The sequence below is a fragment of the Leptonychotes weddellii genome, chromosome 1 (genome assembly GCF_054177405.1).
Source record: "Leptonychotes weddellii isolate Sample4059 chromosome 1, ASM5417740v2, whole genome shotgun sequence".
NCBI classification, from domain to species: domain Eukaryota; kingdom Metazoa; phylum Chordata; class Mammalia; order Carnivora; family Phocidae; genus Leptonychotes; species Leptonychotes weddellii.
In genome coordinates this window covers 133,156,666-133,178,906 of record NC_138369.1, presented here as the reverse complement: position 1 = coordinate 133,178,906, position 22,241 = coordinate 133,156,666, and the positions used below count along the sequence as shown (strand labels likewise).

Below are 22,241 nucleotides of genomic sequence, written 5' to 3'. Positions count from 1 at the left end.
ACTATATATATATATATGTTGAAATACCATATGTTTTTAAAGATTTATTTATCTGAGAAAGAGAGAGAATGAAAGACCAGGGGGAGGGGCAGAGGGAGGAGAGAAAATCCACAAGCAGACTCCTCGCTGAGGAGGGAGCCCATTCGGGGGCTCGATCCCAGGACCTGAGATCATAAACTGAGCCAAAACCAAGAGTCTGCCACTTAACTGAGTGAGCCACCCAGGCGCCCCAAAATACCATATTTAAAAACAAAATAGAAACAAGATAAATTATGATACAAATCCTTCCATTAGTTATTTAAAAAATTAAAGATTATTCTAAATACTGAATATACCCCACTCCTTCAGTTCATCTGAATTGTGAATTTACAAAATATATTTGCAACCTCTTATGAAGCATATTATGTATATTTAGTTTGCCATATTTTGATATAAATAACTTTCTCCTTGTGCTAATTCTAAACCCAAATTACTAAAATTTGATTTCTTGGTTGTGCCTTAATCTTAATAGAATTATTTTTAATGTCTTTATAGCAACATTTGCCTCTGCTATTATTTTTATTAGAATGATAATACTTAGGTTTCCTTTTACAAGTAGTTTAGCATGGAATATAGTAGTCAGCAAAACACAGTCCATAGGCCAAATCCAGCTTGCCCACCTATCTTGGTATGACTTGTGAAATAAGAATGGGTTTTTAATTTTTAAATGGTTGGGGGGGGAATCAAGAGATACTATTTCATGACACATAAAAAATATATTTAAGTTTATATTTAGGCCTTCTAAAACCTGTTATAAAATGTATTCCAATCATATTCCAGTAGAAACGTTAAAGATAGTAACAAGAATGTTATTTGACAGATTAAGCTACAAGATTAAGCCATGAATTGATGAAGGGATTTTTTTTCAAAGTTATATTATTAGGTAGCAAAATTCAGAAATTTGTGAGCCAGGTTTTCTGATTTTAAATTGAATATTCTTTCTACTCTGTCATCTGCATCTTTATTTTACAATAACTTTCCTATTTGTAAAGAAAAATCACTCATTAGAAGGTATAAGTTAATTGATTATATCAATTAGTCTTAAAGTATTGACAGAAAAGATGTCTAACATGATTTCCCCTTATGCATTTCTACGATAACATGCATTTCAGTTAAATATTTTGAGATACCCAATGTGAAATCTTTATTAACAGATAAATAATGAGGAAAGATTATAAATAAATTATAGGTGTTTTCTTGGTCTATTCAAACATTTTCTGATAGCTTGATTTATAATATAATTAAATTCATTTTCAAATATCTTTTATTTTCAAGATCTTATCTACTGAATTTAACATTGTACTATTCAATATGAAGTCATTTCATCTGCCATTGGCATGGTTTCCTTGACTATATCATATACACCTATAATAGAATTTTCTTTTTATTTCAAGAAAATGTTGAGAGTTTTATCATCAGTTTTTACACTTATCAGTTATTTATGAAATGAGCTCATGCATTTGTTGCAATATTTCTTTACCTATTAGGTTGATCTGAAATGGATTTTTGGTTCTTCGCAAATTAAAAAAATCCCTTCTCATATCACATGTGAAAAAAACTATGAAAAGATATACTTTAATTATTTACTGTAAGAACAATTGCTTTCCTCATGTTTCTGTTTGCATATTAAATATTTACTACTGAATGACAACAAACTAACATCAGATAGTATTTCTGCTTCTATACATGCTCACTAAATATAATGCTCATCAGGATTTAATAATTATACTGTAAAACAACTGTTCCCCCACACTTCTCTTTAATTTTATATAATTAACAACTGCCTTTTTCCTTTTTCTGTTGTTTCAGTTAAAGGATCAAGAAAGTTAAGTCTGCCAACAGATCTTAAGGCTGATCTTGGTACGGTACGCCAACAATTTTAAGTTTTCTTATATTCATTTGGCTGAACATTTTTACCAACCAGTCCATGAATAACAAGTTTCCTAGATGGCAATGTTTGATGGCTTTCCAAAAAGGCTTTCTTAAAAATCACCATACAGTTCTGTTGGCAGCATTCAACATTTCATTTGTTAACAATCATTTTACAAAATTATGTTTGATAAATCATTACACACCAAAATATATAAGGTTTCATTTATTTTTAATCATGCATATGGACCCTACCCTTTGTGACTGTAATCGTGTAAATGAGCATCATTTTTTTCCCAGAATTATTTTCCCTATTCTGTATATTAATATTATTTAGAATTAATGCTATATAACAACAACAACAACAAAAAATGCCTGATACATAAAAGAAAGGAGCCCTAGCTTTTTTTTAATTTTAGAAAAGTTACAGAAAATTTGATTCACTTTTAGTTTATTGTGGGGGTCACAGGCTTATTCATAATTCAAACTCTGAAATAGATAATGCTTTATTACATAGATCTTCATAAATTTTTCCTTCAGAGCTTTTATCTACTTGTTCCAGCATAGGTTTTTTTTTTTTTAATTTAATTACCTTTGCTTTCATCTCCTTTATTCTAACTTAAAGCCATAGCATTAAATCCTGCTAATGTCATGGTTAAAACAACAAAAATACAGTAATTAGTCTTTGCATTATATTTTAGAGTTTACAAAGCTGCTTCTCATATACTATTTTACCTGACTTTCTTAGCAGCTCCTTGAAGTTGCTCTTGCTATTCCCAATCTTTTTTTTTTCTCTTCAGAGAAGAAACAGATCATGTTAATAAATGGTAAAGATTTGAAGGGAGATCATAGAACATGTTACCCAAAGTTTATAGAGCATATTCACATACCTCACCTCATTGTATCTAAATTAAATAACTGTTAAACAAATAATTTATTACATTTAATATCTAATTACATATAATCTTATATGAATTTGATTAATTCATGTTTTATAAATATAAAGCACTACCATACTAACATATTAGTATTATTAATTCAACATTAAAGAAATTGCTATAAATTAGTATTACCATTATAATTGATAATGGACATAAAAGAAGAATCAACATTATAGTTCTATTTATTGACCTCCTACAATGTGTCAGATACTATGCTAAATGATTTGGACATATTGCCCAAGACAAGGTAGTTGATATTATTCCCACTTTACAAATGAAGAAAGAAGATTCCGAGCCCACTTCTAGATTTATTAGAAATAGCAAAGAAAGCTATTAGTTATAATTCCAATCTGGAGATCAGTTAGCATAGTTGTTATTAATAAACATTAACAAACAATTTCTACAAATGTTAGTCTCTCAAAGTCTCCAGTTAGTCTCTCAAAGTCTCCCTCCCAATAGCTTCATTCTATTTTCATGCATATTTTGAGCAAAGATGAATTATGAAAACTCAGATATATATAAAATTGTCAAGTGCTTGCCACTTTACTAACGGATTTTTGCACTTAAAAGGATTCACAATAAAATTTCATTAAATCTCTACTTCTAAGTATGTTAATGTAATTTCATTTAAAAAAATGAAATTTCCAGAAAAAAATCATAAAGCTTCTGAACAAGGATAAGTATCTATATAAATGTAAATTCTGGCATATAAAATCTTGGTGTAAAATATACCTGGGTTGCTTGTAACATGCTTTAGGAAGATTATTTTCCAGTAGTATATAATTAATTAGTGAAGGAGGAAGATTTGAAGCTATTGCAGAAGGCCAAATGAGGGCCTGAAGTAAAATAACAACAAAGAAAATGAAGAGAAAAGCAGTCCCCATGGGAGAATTTACAACTGATGGGATTACAGTCGATGTAACAGGGTTGGTAATGCATAGGAAAAAGGAGTCAAGAATGACTACAAAGTGTTAAGAATAGTTCTCATGGAGAATGCCTGGTTTGAGAGGAAAGGAGAATGAGTTTGAGTTGCTACAGGGACATCCATGTTAACCACTCAGTAAGCAATTAGAAATTATTGATAACATTCATTTATATCAAGGTATTATTAGTGACTATGTACATGAACTATTCACTGAAGACAAAGGAAAAAAATGACAAGGTGTTGGAGAGCTTTAGATACTAATGCAACTTCTTTGTTATAATAATCCTTACCTAAAGAACAATATAACAATAACAGTAAAATAATAGTAATAGCAGCAAAAACCTCATACAGTGGATACTAATGCAGTTAGAACGCTTACATAGTTAGTATTTTATGAGGTAATTGCCAGATTCATGGGAAATTGCTTTATACCTAACATTTTTACATTTAGTGGAAAACTATCTTGTTTCTCATTTTTAACAAAAAAATAGACTTTTCTTTTTCCTAACAATATTTTGAATTAAAAACCTAAAAATGAATTTTATAGAATTCAAGCCTTGAGTGTACATAATCCAGGGGCTGGCATATAACATTATGAATATATTGTTATAGATGCAACATAGAGTACTATAAATGAAACACAGGCCCCCATAAGCCCTTAAAACATATCTATTACAAGATGAATTCCAGCCAATGAAAAAATGCATGGAGAGGCCATGGTCAAAGAACTGTAGTGATTATTTAACTTAATTAAGTCAAAGAACAGTGGCAAATATGATTACAAAATAGAATAAACTTAAAATCTGTAACAATATAGAAACAATAGTGAAATTTTAAAATTGAGAGATGGAACATAGAGAGGAGGATAGAGTTGCCAAAAAGAGAATTCTATAACTAAATTTGGTGATTAATTGGTGGTAAAGTGAGAACAAAAACAAGCAGAGGAAGAATTGCACTAAATTCACTTTTTATAGGGGAAATAAATGATTATGCATAGGTAACAATTTAAAAAGAAAAATACATATTTGAAATAACCACTAGAAAAAGGGTAAAATACCCCAAAACTTAGGCAAAGGATAATACATATAAAAAAAAAAAATCAGGAAGATACAACCCACTAAAGTGGGAGAGTAGAACAGAGCCCTGTTCATGTTGACTGACCACAGTCTTCAAATTCTCCACTTTGAGACTCTCAGGACTGCCCAGATTCTAGCTTTCTACCTTTTGAAAAGACCAAGAAGATTGTCACCGCTACAACTTTTTACTAGAGTCAATCACTTGTCATGCCTGGAATACTCAGATTGCCTTTAGCCATAATAACCAGAGTTCACATTTGTAAGAAGAATGAGAGCCAGTGGGTGAAATCTCATGAACTCCAGGAGCACAATGGACACAGCTCAGGTATTTATTGGTCTTTCAAGAGTGATCACATTGTTTTTTGGCAGAGCCAGAAAGATGGTGTCTGGAAGCTAACCCTGATCTTCAGAATTAATTATGTGGCCCTTTTTGTGAAGTGGTCCCCTCTAGAGAACAAATTTGCTGTGAATAGTGAAGCACAATTCATTTCTGCTTATTACTTGAGCATGAAAATGGCAAGTGGGTAAGCAAACACATTAAAAGTTCCTTGGTTTGGATTGGCATCCCAACAATGTTTTCCTGGCAGTAGGATTATGTGACTTCAAATGCAGAGTGCTTCTGTATACATTAAAGAAGTGAATGAAAACCAACCAGTATGCTGTAGGGCAGCAAGACGCATTTTGGTTAGCTGGTATCAGTTCAGTGGTACCGGAAGCTGGGTCTCAGCTTCACCTTCTCTGCCAGTGGGAGCTCTGTAGCCTAGGTCAGCCATGACAGCAATGTGCCTATTGCTGATGCCTCAGATGGTGTTCAGGTTTCATCTGAAAACAGTTGCTGCCACTCCTGAATGCTGAATGAATTATCTGTCTCAGATAACACAGCATTGTGTAGCTTCCAGCCATGATTGCTACCCAGTGTTCTTTAACTAAGATGACCATGGCTCCTTGACTCTAGTCTCCAAACTAGACATTCCAAAACACAGCATCCAGCACTACAGGTTAGCTATGGAACACTTCCAGAACATGACAAGAGAGTCACACTGAGTACTACATCACAGCCTCAGATATGCTGTACCAGAATAGATAGCATTACTCAAGTGGACAAGCAAGATGACTGGAAATTCTGCCCCACAGGAATTAATGGAGCCATGACAACTTGAGATTTCAAAATCTTAGAATCTTCTATCCAAGCCCTTCAAATAATCTGAAGCTGAGTGAATCTCTTTGACCTAGTATGACAGACAGCAACTGACTTCAGGTCTGTCATTTGCATGATGGTGAGGAAAACCAACAACAAGGAAACAATGAAAACATGTATCATGCAAATATCATTTGTATGTTTTGTTTATATATCAATGGCAAAAGTGTTGAATGTTTTAAACATTCATCTTTTAAAATTTTTATTTATTTTTTTGCTGTTTTATTCCATTCTTGACCAAAGCTGCTTTTAAGCAGTTCATTATGTAAAACTGTTGCATTAACTCAAGAGGGGGAAAGAGGTGGTATGTAAATTGTCTCCTAGAAAATTAAGTAAAAACAATCAATATGTTCTTTAAAATAGAACTAGGATGAACTGTCTCTCATGTCAATAGATGTAGTAAAATAATTTGGGTTTTATTATAAGAAAAAGTCTTTTCAGCATGTGTCACATAACGAAATCCAACAAGAGAAATATCTAAAGCAAGGTGATTCAAAGGTTAGTACTAGGGTACTAATATTCAAGTTGAGTTCAAGACAAAATACATTAAATTTTATAGAAGAGTGCTTATATTTGTAGTGATGAAATGTACATCCACAATGGTGTTATACACAACTAATGAACCATTAAACCCTACATCAAAAACTAATAATGGACTATATGCTGGCTAATTGAACATAATAATAATAAAAAAAGAATGAAAATAAATGACAAAATTCATGAAATAGAAGTGCAAACAGAAAAAAATAATAAATCAAGTAATGTGGATTAATCAAAAACTATAACAGAATAAGAAGAAATAGAAATGCAGTAATAATGAGAGATTTTAACGTAATATAATGACAACTCAACAAAAAAGAAAGAACACTGAGGAAAAAAGAAACATAGTTTACGTGGAATATTTATTTAATATATCTTGAACTTTGTACCTTGAAAGTGTTATTTTCAAGTGCTAATTGAAAAATTTACAAAATTTAAACCTATATTAAAGCCACAAGAAAACCTCAATACTTAGAAGATTTCAAATCGTATTCTTTAATCACAAATTAGTGACTTAAGAAAAACAAAAAATAGAAAACAAAAACAACCCCTAAAACCTGGAGGATTTTAAAACCTCACATATGTGAGGACCTGGTTTCTACCTAGATTTTTGTGTATGATTTTTGTTTCATATCTCTAGTAATATCATGAAGCAAGATTTTTGTTTCATATCTCTAGTAATATCATGAATCAAGAACTCTGAAAATTATAGACGAAGGATCTAGAAGCTAGTGGAGAACAACTACAAAACTCCTACAGTAGAAAACAAAGGGAAGGTAGAGAAAAATTTCTGGGATGCTACAAAAGGCAACAAAAAATTTACCATAACAATTCATTCCAGTTGAAATTAATTTTATTAAAAGAATTACAAAGACTTTTCATTCTCTTACATCATACACAAAGATAAATTCAAAATGGATGAAAGACCTCAATGTGAGACAGGAATCCATTAGAATGCTAGAGGAGAACATGGGCAGTAACCTCTTCGACATTGGCCACAGCAACTTCTTTCAAGACACATCTCCAAAAGCAAGGGAAACAAAAACAAAAATGAACTTTTGGGACTTCATCAAGATAAAAAGTTTCTGCACAGCAAAGGAAACAGTCAACAAAACTAAGAGACTACCCATGGATTGGGAGAAGATATTTGCAAATGACATTACAGATAAACGGCTGGTATCCAAGATCTATAAAGAACTTACCAAACTCAACACTTGAAAAACAAATAATCCAGGGTTGGCTGGGTGGCTCAGTTGTTAAGCATCTGCCTTTGGCTCAGGTCATGATCCCAGGGTCCTGGGATCAAGCCCCGCATCGGGCTCCCTGTTCGGAGGGAAGCCTGCTTTTCCCTCTCCCACTCCCCCTGCTTGTTTTCCTGCTCTTGCTATCTCTCTCTCTGTCAAATAAATAAATAAAATCTTTTAAAAAAAAGAAAGAAAGAAAGAAAGAAAGGAAAACAAATAATCCAGTCAAAAAATGGGTAGAAGACATGAACAGACACTTCTCCAAAGAAGACATACAAATGGCTAACAGACACATGAAAAAATGTTCAACATCACTAGCTATCAGGGAAATACAAATCAAAACCACATTGAGATACCACCTTACACCAGTTAAAATGACAAAAATTAACAAAACAGGAAACAACAAATGTTGGTGAGGATGTGGAGAAAGGAGAACCCTCTTACACTGTTGGTGGGAATGCAAGCTGCTACAGCCACTCTGGAAAACAGTATGGAGGTTCCTCAAGATGTTAAAAATAGAGCTACCCTAGGACCCAGCAATTGCACTAATAGGTATTTACCCCAAAGATACAGATGTAGTGAAAAGAAGGGGCACCTTCACCCCAATGTTCATAGCAGCAATGTCCACAATAGCCAAACTGTGTAAGGAGCCAAGATGCCCTTCAACAGATGAATGGATGAAGAAGATGTGGTACATATATACAATAGAATATTACTCAGCTATCAGAAAGGATGAATACCCACCATTTCCATCGACATGGATGGAACTGGAGGAGATTATGCTAAGTGAAATAAGTCAAGCAGAGAAAGACAATTATATGGTTTCACTCATATGTGCAACATAAGGAATAGCACGGAGGACCATAGGGGAAGGGAGGGAAAACTGAAGGGGGAGAAATCAGAGAGGGAGATGATCCATAAGAGACTATGGACTCCAGGAAACAGACTGAAGGTTTCAGAGGAGAGGTGGGTGGGAGGATGGGGTAGCTGAGTGATGGATATTGAGGAAGGCATGTGTTGAGATGAGCACTGGGTGTTACACACAACTAATGAATCACTGAACATCAAAAACTAATGATGTACTATACATTGGCTAACTGAACATAATAAAAAAAGACTTTTATTTTAAAATAAGACTTTTTAGGATGCTTAAAGAGTGATAAAAAATAACTAATTTTTTAAAAGATTAATAAATCATGAAGCTAAAGCAAGCACAAATGAAAAACCAATTAAGAATCTTGGATAACAATGGGAGCACCCAGGTGGCTCAGTTGAGCATCCAACTCTTGATTTGGGCTCAGGTCATGCTCTCAAGGTCCTGGGATTGAGCCCCACATAGAACTCTCTGCTCAGCGGGGAGTCTGCTTGAGATTCTTTCTCTCCCTCTACTTCTGCCCCTCCCCTCCATGCTCTCTCTCTCAAATAAATCAGTCTTTAAAAAAAAAAAAAAAGAATCTTGGATAACAGTGAACAAATAGAGACCATCAGTAAAGAAATAGAAATTATAAAAAGGAACCAAGTAGAAATTCTGGAGCTAAAATTACAATAGCTAAAATGAAAAATTCACCAGAAAGGTTCAACACCAGATTTGAATAGGCAGAGGAAACTGGCCAATCTGAAGATAGTACAATTGAAATGATTGACACAGAAGGGCAAAAAGAAAGCAAAGGAAAATGAATAGAGATTAAGGGACTTGTGAAATATCATCAAGCATACCAACATATTATGGGAATACTTGAGAAAAGAAGAGAAAAAGAAGAAACAATATCTGAAGAAATAATAGTTGGAAACTTCTCTAACTTGAGGAAAGACATGAGCTACACATCCAAGAAATTCTTCAAACTCCAAATATAATAAACTCAAAGAGATACTCATTTGGATGCATTATAATCAAACTTTGCAAAAAGAGGATCTTAAAAGCAGCAAGAGCGAAGTGACTCATCATGAATAAGAAATCCTCAGTAAGTTAGATAGCCAAATCCACATTAGAAGCCAAAGAGGCCAGAAGGCAGTGGGATAACATATTTAGTGCTGGCGGGAAAGTATCAACAAAGAATTCCTATATCTGGCAAAATTTTCCTTCAGAAATTAAAGAGAAATTAAGACATTGCCAGACGGACAAAGAGAGTTCATCACGAGTAGACCGTCCCTATGAGAAATACTAAAGGGAGTCCTACAGGCTGAAATGAAAAGACATTTGACAGTAACTTGAAGACATACAAAGAAATAAAGAACAATGGTAAAAGTAACTACATAGGTAGATATAAAAGCCAATATTATTATATTTTTGGGTTTCAACTCCTTTTTCTTATTTCCTACATGATTTAAGAGTCAAAGGTATAAATCTTTAATGGACATGTAATGAATAAAGATATGAAGACAACAATATAAGAGAAGGTGATGGACATTTATAGCAACAGAGTTTTGTATGCTATTGAAGCTAAGTTGGTACAATTCAAAAGTCATTGTTTTGAATTTGTAATCACCAGCATAACCATTAATAACTAAAAAACAGAAAAGGAAATATGAAGGGAATAAAAAGATACACTGGGAAAAAATTAAACATAAAAGAAGGCAATCTTGGAGCAATTCATGAACAACAAAAAGTATACTTCTGGAAAACAAATAGAAAAACAGCAGAAATGCTTCCTTATCAGTAATCACTTCAGATATAAATGGATTAAACTCACCAATTAAAAGACAGATTGGCAGAATAGATTTAAAAATATATACTCTAACTGTTATCTACAAGAGAGTCATTTTAGATCAAAAAACACAAATAGGCTGAAATTAAAAGGATGGAAAAAGACTCCACGCAAGTAATAACCAAATGAGAGTTTGTATGGCAATATTAAGACCAGACAAAGTAGACCTTAAGTAAAAAACTGTTGCAAGAAACAAAGAAGGATAAAAGAGTCAATTTGGTGAGAAGATATAACAATTGCAAACAAATGTGCACCAAACAGCAGAGCCCCAAATATATGAAGCAAACATTGACAGAATTGAAGAATTAGACAGTTCTATAACAATAGTTGAAGAATTCAATAACCTGCTTTCAATGGTGGATAGAAAATCTAGACAGATCAAACATGAAATAGAGGACTTGAATAATGCTATAAGCCAACTAGCTTTAACAGACAGAGTACTCCACATAACAACAGAATATATACTCTTCTCAAGTACACATGGAACATTCTTTTTTTTTTTTTTTAAGATTTTATTTATTTAATTATGAGAGACAGAGAGAGAGACGCAGAGGCAGAGGGAGAAGCAGGCTCCCTGCAAAATAGGAAGCCTGATGTGGGACTTGATCCCAGGACTCTGGGATCATGACCTGAGCCAAAGGCAGATGCTTAACTGACTGAGCCACCCAGGTGCCCCGCATGGAACATTCTTAGAGGATAGAACATATTTTAGGCCACAAAACAAACCTCAATAAATTTTTTTCCCTAGGCAAAGAATGTTATTAACCTTGTTTCAAACTTTATTCCCAGGCTTCTTCAACTTAATTAGCTGTAAAGAATGAATTGTGTATGAGCAAAAACTGAAAGGAGCTGCAGTGTCCAAGGGGCTTGGGCTTAAAAATATTAGAGATCTAGATTTTATCAGATCCATGAACAAAATTTTAAAAAGCATTCATAATATGAAATAGCAGCTCCCAGTAACTTCTTCAAGTTTTATCTTCTTCAGAAGTTGATTCAATTCAGTTTGCCTTATTCTTGGAAGCTTCATCAAAATTCTCCACAAGATCTGGAACTTCATCATCATCCTCCTCTCCAGTAGCAAGTGGTACTTTTCCATCCACAGGATTGTTTGGGCAGAGCTTTAGCCAGTCTTCTTAAACTAGTCAGACTGTCTGCACCAAGTTGGTTTAAGATACTGGGTAGCATAGCTGTCAGCTGCTTTATCTCAGCATGGCCTGTAATGGTGAAAGTGTTCACTACCAGCGATGCCTGAATTTTGGGGTTAAGTAGATCACTGTTCCTTGGTTTGTGAACATATTCACTTCTTCAATACCAGAGATATTGTTTATCCCTAACTTCTTTAAGGAGAACTGAAGTTTTTTTTATCATCTGCTGTAGCCATTCTATGAACCACCTTCTTTCAGTGAGCAGTTCCTTTCCCACCAGTGTGCACTTGTGCTTGCAGTTTGGCTAGTTTCTCTTGGTTCATGATAGTTTCTTTCATCTAAGGCTCCTGTCCTCAGGTTTGCCACAAGGTAGAGGAAGAGACGGTGTCACCTCCAAGCCTCAATAAATTTAAAAAGATTAAAATCATGCAAAGTTTTTTCTCTAACCCCCATGGGATGAAACTAGAAATCAGTAAAAACTGAAATTCACAAAATTTGGAAATTAAACTGCACACTTGTAAACAACCAAAAGGTCAAAGAGGAAACCACAAGTGAAATGTGAAATACTCTGAGACACATTAAATAAAAGCAAAATTTATAGTTTACACCAAAGACATAGCTCAGAGGGAAATTTATAGCTGTAAATGCCTATGTTGAAAAGAAGTAAGATCCCAAATCAATAACCCAACTCTATACCTCAACAAACTAGAAAAGACCAAATTAAACCCAAAGCTCACAGAAGTAAGGAAATAATAAAGATTAAAGATAAACAAAATAGAGAACAGAAAAACAATAATCAACAAAACCAAACCTTGGTTCTTTGAAAAGATCAACAAATCAACAAACCTTTACCTAAACTAAGAAAAAAGGAGAGAAGATGCAAACAATTAAAATCAAAATGAAAGTGGGGACATTACTATCAAACTTAGAGAAAGGAGGATAATACTTTGAACAACTGTATGCCAACATTAGATAACCTAAATGAAATAGGCAAATTCCTATAAACATGTGAATTTCCAAAACTGACTCAAGAAGAAAATCTCAACATAGCTAAAATAAGTAATGACATTGAGTCAGTACCCAAAAACTTCCTGAAAAAGGAAGGTCGAAGTTGAGATGGCTGGTGAATTGTACCAAATATTTAAATAATTGATGCCAGTCCTTCTCAAACTCTTCCAAAAAATAGAAGAGGGGGGAACATTTCCTAATTCATTCTATGACACCAACATCACCCTAATTTCAAAGCTAGACAACACCACAATGGATTAGAGACCAACATCCCTTATGAATATGCATGCAAAAATTCAACACAATATTAGCAAACAGAATCCAACAGTATATTAAAAGGATTATGTACCATGACCAAGTGGGATTTATCCCAGAAATGTAAGGGTAGTTCAACAAAAGAAAAGATGTAAAAACAACATTAATAGAATAAAAGAAAAAAAACATGATACAGATACACCTCAATTGATACTGAAGAAGCATTTAATAAAATACTGAAGCAGCATTTAATAAAATTTAATAAAAATACTCAGAAAACTAGGAATGGAATGGAACTTCCTTAAACAATGACAAAGGGCATTCCTGAAAAACCCACAGACAAGATCCTACTCAATGATGAAAGATAAAAACTTTCCTCCTTAAGATCCAGAACAAGATAAGGATGCCTGTTTTTAGTACTTCTATTCTATATTGTACTGGAAGTTCTACCCAGAGAAATTAAGCAAGAAATAAAAGGCATTCAAAATGGAAAAAAGATGAAACTAACCCTACTGACAGACGGTATTATCCTGTATGTATAAAATCCCAAAGAAACCACAAAAGAACAACTAGAATAAATGAAGTCAGCAAAGTTGCAGGTTATAACATAAACAGGCAAAATCAGTTGTGTTTCTATACACCAACAATGAAAATTTTTAAAAAGAATTTAAAAATTCTTACAAGTCTCTAAAAGAATAAAATATCTAGAAATAAATTTAACCAAGGAGTTATAACATTTGTACACTGAAAACTATAAAACATTGTTAAAAGCAATTAAAGAATCCCAAATAAATGAAAAGATATCACTTGTTCATGGACTGAAAGGCTTAATATTGTTTAAATATTAGTACCATCCAAAACAATATAATAGATTCAGTGCAGACCCTACCAAAATACCAGTAACCTTTTTGCAAAATGGAAAAGATTATGCTGAAATTCATGTGGAAATGCTGAAGAATAGCTGAAACAGTATTGAAAAAGAAGAAAGTTGGAAGAATCACACTTCCCAATATCAAAACTTCCCCCATATCTATAGTAATCAAAACAGTGTTACCAGAATAGGGATAGACATATATACCAATGGAATAAAATTGAAAGTTCAGAAATAAAACCATACATCTATGATCAGTTGATTTTCAACAAGTTGCCAGGACAATTCTATGGTGTAAAAAGTAGTCTCTTCAACCCATGGTACTAAGACAACTAGAAATTGACATGTGAAAGAATGAAGGTGGACCATTACCTCACATTACATACAAAAATGGATCAATGACTTAACTTTAAGAGCTAAACTATAAAACTCTTAGAAGAGAGCATAGGGGAAATCTTAATGACCTTGACTTTGGCAATGGTTTCTTATGACACCAAAATATAAGCAACGAGAGAAAAAGATTGGTAAATTGGCCTTCATCAAAATTTAAAACTTTGGCACTTCAAAGGATATTATTAAGAAAGTGAAAAGACAGACTACAGAGAAATATCTGCAAATCATCTCAGGGTCTACTACCCAGGATATACAGAGAACTCCTAAAGTTCCACAACAAAATTCAAAAATGGGCAAAAGACTTAGACATTTCTCCAACGAAGATATAAAGATGGACAATAAGCACATGAAAAGATGCTCAACATCCCTAATCATTAGGGAAATGCAAATCAAAACCACACTGAGATACCGCCTCATACCCAATAGGTGATGGTTACCATCAATAATAATAATAACAGAAAATAACAAGTGTTAACAAGGATATGGAGGTATTGGAACACTTGTTCACTGCTGGTGGGAATGTGAAATGGTATAGCTGCTATGGAAAACACTATGGTGGTTCCTCAAAAAATTAAAATTATTAGAATTATTGCATGATCTAGCTAATCCATTTCTGGGTATATACCAAAAAGAATTGAAAGCAGAGTCTCAAAGAGATATTTGTACACACATGTTCATAACAGCATTATTGACAATAGCTAACATGTGGAAGCAACACAAGTGTCAATCAGTGGGTGAATGGATAAGCAAAACATGGAATATACATACAGTGGAATGTATTCAGATTTTAAAAGGAAGGAAATTCTGACACATGCTACAACATGCATGAACTTTGAGGCCATTATGCTAGGTAAAATAAACCAGCAATAAAAAGAGACAAAAATATTATATGATTCCAATTATATGAGGCACCCAGAGTAGTCAAATGCATAGAGAAAGTAGAATGGTGGCTGTCAGGGGCTGGGAGAGGAGGAAATGAGGAGTTATTGTTTAATGAATAATGAATTTCATTTTTACAAGATGAATTCTGGAGATGGCTGGTGGTAATGGTTGCAAAACAATATGAATGTACTTACTACCAGTGAACTGTACACTTAAAAAATGGTTAAGATGGTAAATTTTATGTGTATTTTACAATTTAAAAATATTTTATTAAAAAAGAAGCACTGATCCGTGCTACAATATGGATGAACCTCAGAAACATTATATGAAGTGAAAGAAGCCATACATAAAAGGCCACAAATTGTATGATTCCATTTATATGAAATATCCAGAATAGTTAAGTCCCTAGAAGCAGAAAGCAGATTGATGGGTACCAGTGGCTGAGGAAGAGAATGGGCAGTAACTGCTTAATGAGTCAGTGCTATTCTTTGTGGTGATAAAAATGTGAATTATATAGTGGTGGTGGTTACACAACACTGTGAATGTACTAAATGCCACTAAATTGTACATTTTAAATGGTTGATTCTATATTATATGAATTTCACTTCAATCAAAAATGTAGGAAAAAAACATTTCAAAGAACTAGTGAAATAAAGTCTAGAATTTAGTTAATAGCAATGTACCAAGGTGAGAAATTTATGTATTATCTTTGCAACTTTCCTCTAAATCTAAAATTATTCCAAAATAAAACATTTATTTTTTAAAAATGGGCAAACTACTTGAATAGACTCTTTACCAAAGAGGATATGCAGATGGCAAATAAGCACATGGAAAGATATTCAACATCATTAGCCACTAGAGGAATACAAATTAAAACAACAATGGACTACAACTAAGTAAGTACCCATTAGATTAATTAAAATAAAAAATACTGGCAAAAGTAGCTGATGGTGAGGATAACACTGATCAACTGGAACTCTCTTACTCTGCTGGTAAAATCCAAAATGATACAACCACTGTAAAAAACAGATTGGACATAAGTTTAATATACTTTTTTTTTTAAGATTTTTATTTATTTATTGAGAGAGATAGTGATAGAGAGAGAGCATGAGAGGGGGAGAGCATGAGAGGGGGAGAGTCAGAGGGAGAGGCAGACTCCCCGCTGAGCAGGGAGCCTGATGCAGAACTCGATCCCGGGACTCCAGGATCATGACCTGAGCCGAAGGCAGTCGCTTAACCAACTGAGCCACCCAGGCGCCCCAAGTTTAATATACTTTTTAATATACTTTATGTTTGAAAGCAATCTTAGGTTTCAGCAAAACTGAGTGGAAAGTAGAGTTTCCATATACCCCTGTCTACACACTCACAGCCTCCCCTACTATTAACAGCTCCATGAGAGTAATACATTTGTTACCACTGACAAACTTACATTAATACATCATTATCACCCAGAATTCATAGTTCACAGTAGGGCTTATGTGACATTATATATAGGTCAAAACACCAAGCATATCCATCATTACAATATAACACATTATAATACAGAATACTACTGCTCTAAAAATCTTCTGTGTCCGCCTATTCATCACTCCCTCCCCCTTAAACCCTAGCAACCAATGTTTTTTTGTTTTGGGGGGGTTTTTTTTGCTGTCTTCATAGTTTGCCTTTTCCAAATTGTCATACAGTTGAAATCATACAGTATGTAGCTTTTTCAGATTGACTTCTTTCATTTAGTGATATGTATTTAAAGTTCCTCTGTATGTTTTTTGTAGCTTCATTGCTCATTTCTTTTTAGAATATTTCATTATCTGGATATATCACAATTTATCCATTCACCTACTGAAGGACATCTTGGTTGCTTCCAGGTTTTGGCAATGAATGGATAAAGCTGCTATAAACATTCATGTGCAGGATTTTATATGGACATAAGTTTTCAGTTTTGAGGGGTAAATACCAAGGAGCATGACTGCTGAATCATATGGTAGGAGTATGTTTACTTTAGGAAACTGACAAACTGTCTTCCAATGTGACAATGTATAATTTTTGCATCCCCTAACAATGAGAGTTCCTGTTGTTCCATATTCATTCTAGCATTTGGTGTTGACAATGTCAGATTTTTTGTCCTTCTACTAGGTATATAGTTGTTTCTTGTTGTTTTAATTTGCAATTTTAAATATTTTCATATGCTTATTTGCCATCTGTCCATCTTCTTTGGTGTAGTATCTGTTCAGATCTTTTGCACAGTTTTTAGTTGGGTTGTTTATTTTCTTACTGCTGAGCTTTAAGTGTTCTTTGTGTATTTTGGATAACAGTCCTTTATCAGATATATCTTGAGGCACCTAAGTGGTGCAGTCAGTTAAGCATCCGGTTCTTGGTTTTGGCGCAGGTCATGATCTCAGGATCGTTAGTTCGAGCCCTGTGTCGGGCTCTGCACTCAGCAGGGAGTCTCCTTGAGATTCTCTCTCCCTTTCCATCTGCCCCTCCTGTTCACACTCTCTCTCTCTAAAATAAATAAATAAATCTTCAAAAAAAATAAACTTTATCAGATGTATCTTTTGCAATTGTTTTCTCCCAGTCTGTGTCATCTTCTCATTCTCTTGATAGGATGTTTCACAGAGCAGAAGTTTCTAATTTTAACAAGGCCCAACTTATCAATTTTTTCTTTCATGGATCCTGCTTATTATGTTTTATCTAAAAAGTCCTTACCAAATCCAAGGTCATCTAGATTTTATATTTTCTTTTAGTCATTTTCTAGTTTTGTGTTTACATTTAGGTCTATGATCCATTTTAAGTTTTTTTGAACGGTGTACTGTCTGTGCCTAGATTCATTTCTTTTGCATGTGAGTTTCAGTTCTTCTAGCATAATTTGTCAAGACTGTCTTTGCTCCATTGTATTTCCTTTGCTCCTTTGTCAAAGATCAGTTGACTACATATGTGTGGATCTATTTCTGCACTTTCTGCTCTGTTCCCCATTGATCTATTTGTCTATTTTGTCACCAATACCATACTGTCCTCATTACTTTAGCTTTATGGTAAGTCTTCTAGTTAGGTAGCACCAGTCCTTTGACACTGTTCTCCTCTTTAAATATTATTATTCCCGGTCTTTTGCGTCTCTATATAACTTTACAATCAGTCTGTCAATATCCACAAAATAACCTGCTGGGATTTTGATTGAGACTGTGTTGAATCTATAGATCAAGTTGGGAGGAACTGACACCTTGACAATATTGAGTCCTCCTAACATGAACACAGAATATCTTTTTATTTGTTCTTCAGTTTCTTTCATCAGTAAAGAAAATTTTTTTGTAGTTCTGTAGTTTTCCTCATAGAAATCTCATAAATGCTTTGTTAGATTTATACCTAAGTACTTTATTTTTGAGGGTGCCAATGTAAATATTACTGGTTTTAATTTCAAATTCTATAGCTAGTATATAGAAAAATTTTTGTCCCATGTGAATGCTCACCAAAGGGTAATCTTGGCAGAGGAAAATTTTAACAATCAAGTTCGTAGAATGACTCATTCTGTGGATACCAGTTGGCCTCTTTCCCAGTCAACCCTCTCACCACCTAATGGGCTCATGAACAAAGTAACGATGGTGATAGGAATGGAGGTTATGCATGGACTGAGCAACATGGATTTTCACTCACCAAGGCTGACCTGGCTACAACCACTGCTGAGTGCCCAATATGACAGCAGCAGAAACCAATACTTTCTTCAATTTGGCACCATTCCCTGGTGGCAGGTTGGTTACATTGGACCATTTTCATCATTAAGGGAAAAGATGTTGTTCTTACTGGAATAGATACTATTCTGGATATGGATCTGCCTTCCCTGCATAGAATGTTTCTGCTAAAATTACCATCCATGGACTTAAAGCATACCTTATCTACCATCATGGTAATGCACAAAGGATTAAGAAATTAATTTCATAACAAATGAAGTGTGGCAGTGAGCCAATGCTTATGGAGTTCACTGGTATTACCATGCTCTCCACCATCCTGAAGCAACTGCCTAGATACATATGTATTATTAATTTTTTGATTAATGTTAGCATAGTATGTCTTACATTACCCCTTTACTTTTAATCTATATATGCATTTATACTTAAATTGGGTTTCTTGTAGGCAACATATAGTTGGATCTTGTTTTTTGAACTACTCTGATAATTTCTTGGTTTATTTAGAACATGCACATTTAAAGTGAAAGTACAGTTGGATTAGTATCTACCATGGTCCTTACTGTTTTCTATTCATTACCCTTGTTCTTTGTTCCTGTTTTCTTTTTACTTTTTGTCTGATTTTTTTGTTTTAAAGTGGGCATTTTATATGATTCCTTTTCCTCTTCTTAGCATATCAGTTATATTTCTCTTTTTTATTTTTTAGCGGTTACCCTAGAGTTTGCAATATACATTTACAACTGATCTAAATCCAGTTTAAAATAACATTATATTGCTTAATGGGAAGTGCAAGTACCTTATGATAACAAAGCATTCCTAATTTCTCCCTATTTCTTGATTCAATAGTCATTCATTTCACTTATCCATAAGCTACACTGCTACCCTATACACTTTTTAGCAACTTAGTGTGGTTTCTAAGAAGCATTATTGTGCCTTGGAACAAAGTTCAAGCATATCTAAAGAATAAAAACAAAATGGCACCTAATAAAATAAGATTCACAATGTCTGGCTTCTAGGCAATGATACCATATCAACAGGAAAATATACCCATGATGAAAAGAAAATATCAATCAACAGAAAGTAATCCAGAAGTGATACATAGGATAAATTCAGTAGACAAGGACATTAAATCAACTATCATAAATATAGTCCATATATTAAAGGAGATAGAAGAAAGCACAAGCATGTTAAGAGGAGACATGGAAGATACCAAAAAAATTCAAACTGAACTTTTAGAAATGAAAAATATAATTTCTGAGATTACATGCAATATACACTAGATGGGACAAACAGGAGAATTGACAATGAAAAAGAAAACATTATGGAACTCAAATTTGTACTCTCCAAAATGAACAAAGGAATAAAAAAGACCAAAATAAGTGAATGGAGAATTAGTGATCTATTGTTTAACTTCAAGTTACCTAATACACATACAATAGGAGGCTCAGAAGAAGAAAGAAAGGATGGGACAGGAAAAATGTTTGAATAAGTCATGCCAGAAATCTTCCTAATTTGATGAACACTGTAAATCCACAGATCCAAGGAGCTTAATGAACTTCAAGCACAAGAAACATGATGAAAACTACACCAGCACATCATAATTGAAATTCTTAAAAAAGAAAAGAAAACCCAGAAGGGAGGAAAAGATATATTATCATATAGAGAAACAAATGTAAGAATAACAGCAGACTTATAGGATAGAAGACAGTGGAAGAAAAATTTTTAAGTACTGAAAAAAGTGTCAATTCTAGAATTCTCTCCTAAACAAAATACCATTAAACATGAAGGTGAAATAAATACTTTTACAGACATACAAAAGCTGAAAAGATCCAGAACTAAAAATTCAACTCTACAAGAAACATTGCAAGAAGTCCTTCTGAAAGAAGGAAAAATAATATAGAGGAAAATTGAGATTTATACAGAGGAATGAAGAGCCCTGGAAGTGGTAAATATGTAGGTAAGTAAAACAGATTTAGTTTTTAAATTTCTTTAAAAAATCATTGATGACAAGAAACATCCCAAATATCCATCAATGAGTGAATGTTAAACAAATTATGCCATATCCATACAGTGGAAAACTCCTCAGCAATAAAAAGAAATGAGCTCTTGATAAATACAACATGACAGTATCTCGAATTAATCATGGTGAGTGAAAGAAGTCAGACAACAACAAATATAAGCTGTATGACTGCTCCTATATAAAATTCCATGGAATGCAAACTAATCTACAGTAACAAAGTACATTAGTGGTTGTTGAGGATATAGGGCCAATGGGGAGAGGCATGATGGAAGCATTAAAAATAAGGCAACTGGGAGAGGTGATGGATATATTCATTATTTTTACTATGATGACTGAAACAGAATAGTTTTTTTCCATTTTAAACATGTACAGTTTATTGTATGTCAGTTATGTCTCAACGTGTGCTGAGGAATGTAATTGTCAAATAGGGATCTATCATCTAAGAATGCGGGAGAAGAATGACTTTCTCCGACATCCAGAAATGAAGAGTTCAACATTTTTGTTATTTAGCTTACATTTAAGTACTAGCAGAGGAGGAGCTAAGATGTGGGAATAGTAAGAGAATGCTAAGCTTGCCTCGTCCCCCAACTCAACAAGATAAATATCAATCATTCTGAATACCCAAGAAATCTGAGAACTGACAGAACAAACTGCACAACTAAAGGGAAAGAAGAAGCCACATCCCAGAAGGTAGGAAGTGCAGAGACATGATTTGAGGGAGAAGCAGATCATGGGTGCCACAGAGGGGAGAGCGAGCCATGGTCATAGAGAGAGGCAAGACAAAGAGAGGAGCACACAGGGAATCACACAAAGAAAACACTTCCCCATAGCCTTTGACTAGGAAAACGAGAGGAGCTGATTTTTGTAAGTTTTTACAACCAAGGGGCTCAAACACTGGAATTAGAGAGGTCCACAGCATCGCAGTGTGGAGACTGGTGAAGCACTGCATTGCTCCTGTGGAGGACAGATAGTCCAGGGGCAGACAGCGCAATCAGAGGATCCTGTGAAATGCACTGGGAGAGATGGTTTCCACTTCGCAGATACATCTGAGATGTGGCATTGCCTTTCTGGGGACAAAGGAGCCAGCAGGTGCCATTTCTCTCCCTTACCCCTTAGCATAAACTAACTTCAGTAAGCAGCACAGTGCCAACAGTGACAGCATGAACCACTTATACCAACCGTGCAACCCTGCACTCTGCTAGTAATGCTTTTCTCAGGCAACTGCCTGAGGACCAGCACAGCTGCCTCCCCACCCCCCATACCCCTCAGGTCTACTGACCATAGTGTTCTGCAAAACTTCAGCTCTAGTAGAAATAGCATCAGGATTCTTTCAACCAGCAGACCAGAGCACACCTAGTTAAAACTCGCCACCCTCTGGACAAGGTCAAAACACTCCCTACTGCAGGCAAGGAGAAACTCTGCAGAGGACTGACCTGGGGGAAAGAGCAGCCAA

At 34.2% G+C, this 22,241-nt stretch overlaps 1 protein-coding gene and 1 pseudogene across 1 annotated transcript in view; both read left to right on the top strand.

The window, feature by feature from the left end:
* STXBP5L (syntaxin binding protein 5L) overlaps nt 1-22,241 on the top strand; it is a 341,807-nt gene that overhangs the window by 287,915 nt on the left and 31,651 nt on the right. The window lies entirely within an intron of this gene.
* Nucleotides 5,003-6,666, top strand: LOC145717256 (actin-related protein 2/3 complex subunit 1A pseudogene; annotated as a pseudogene).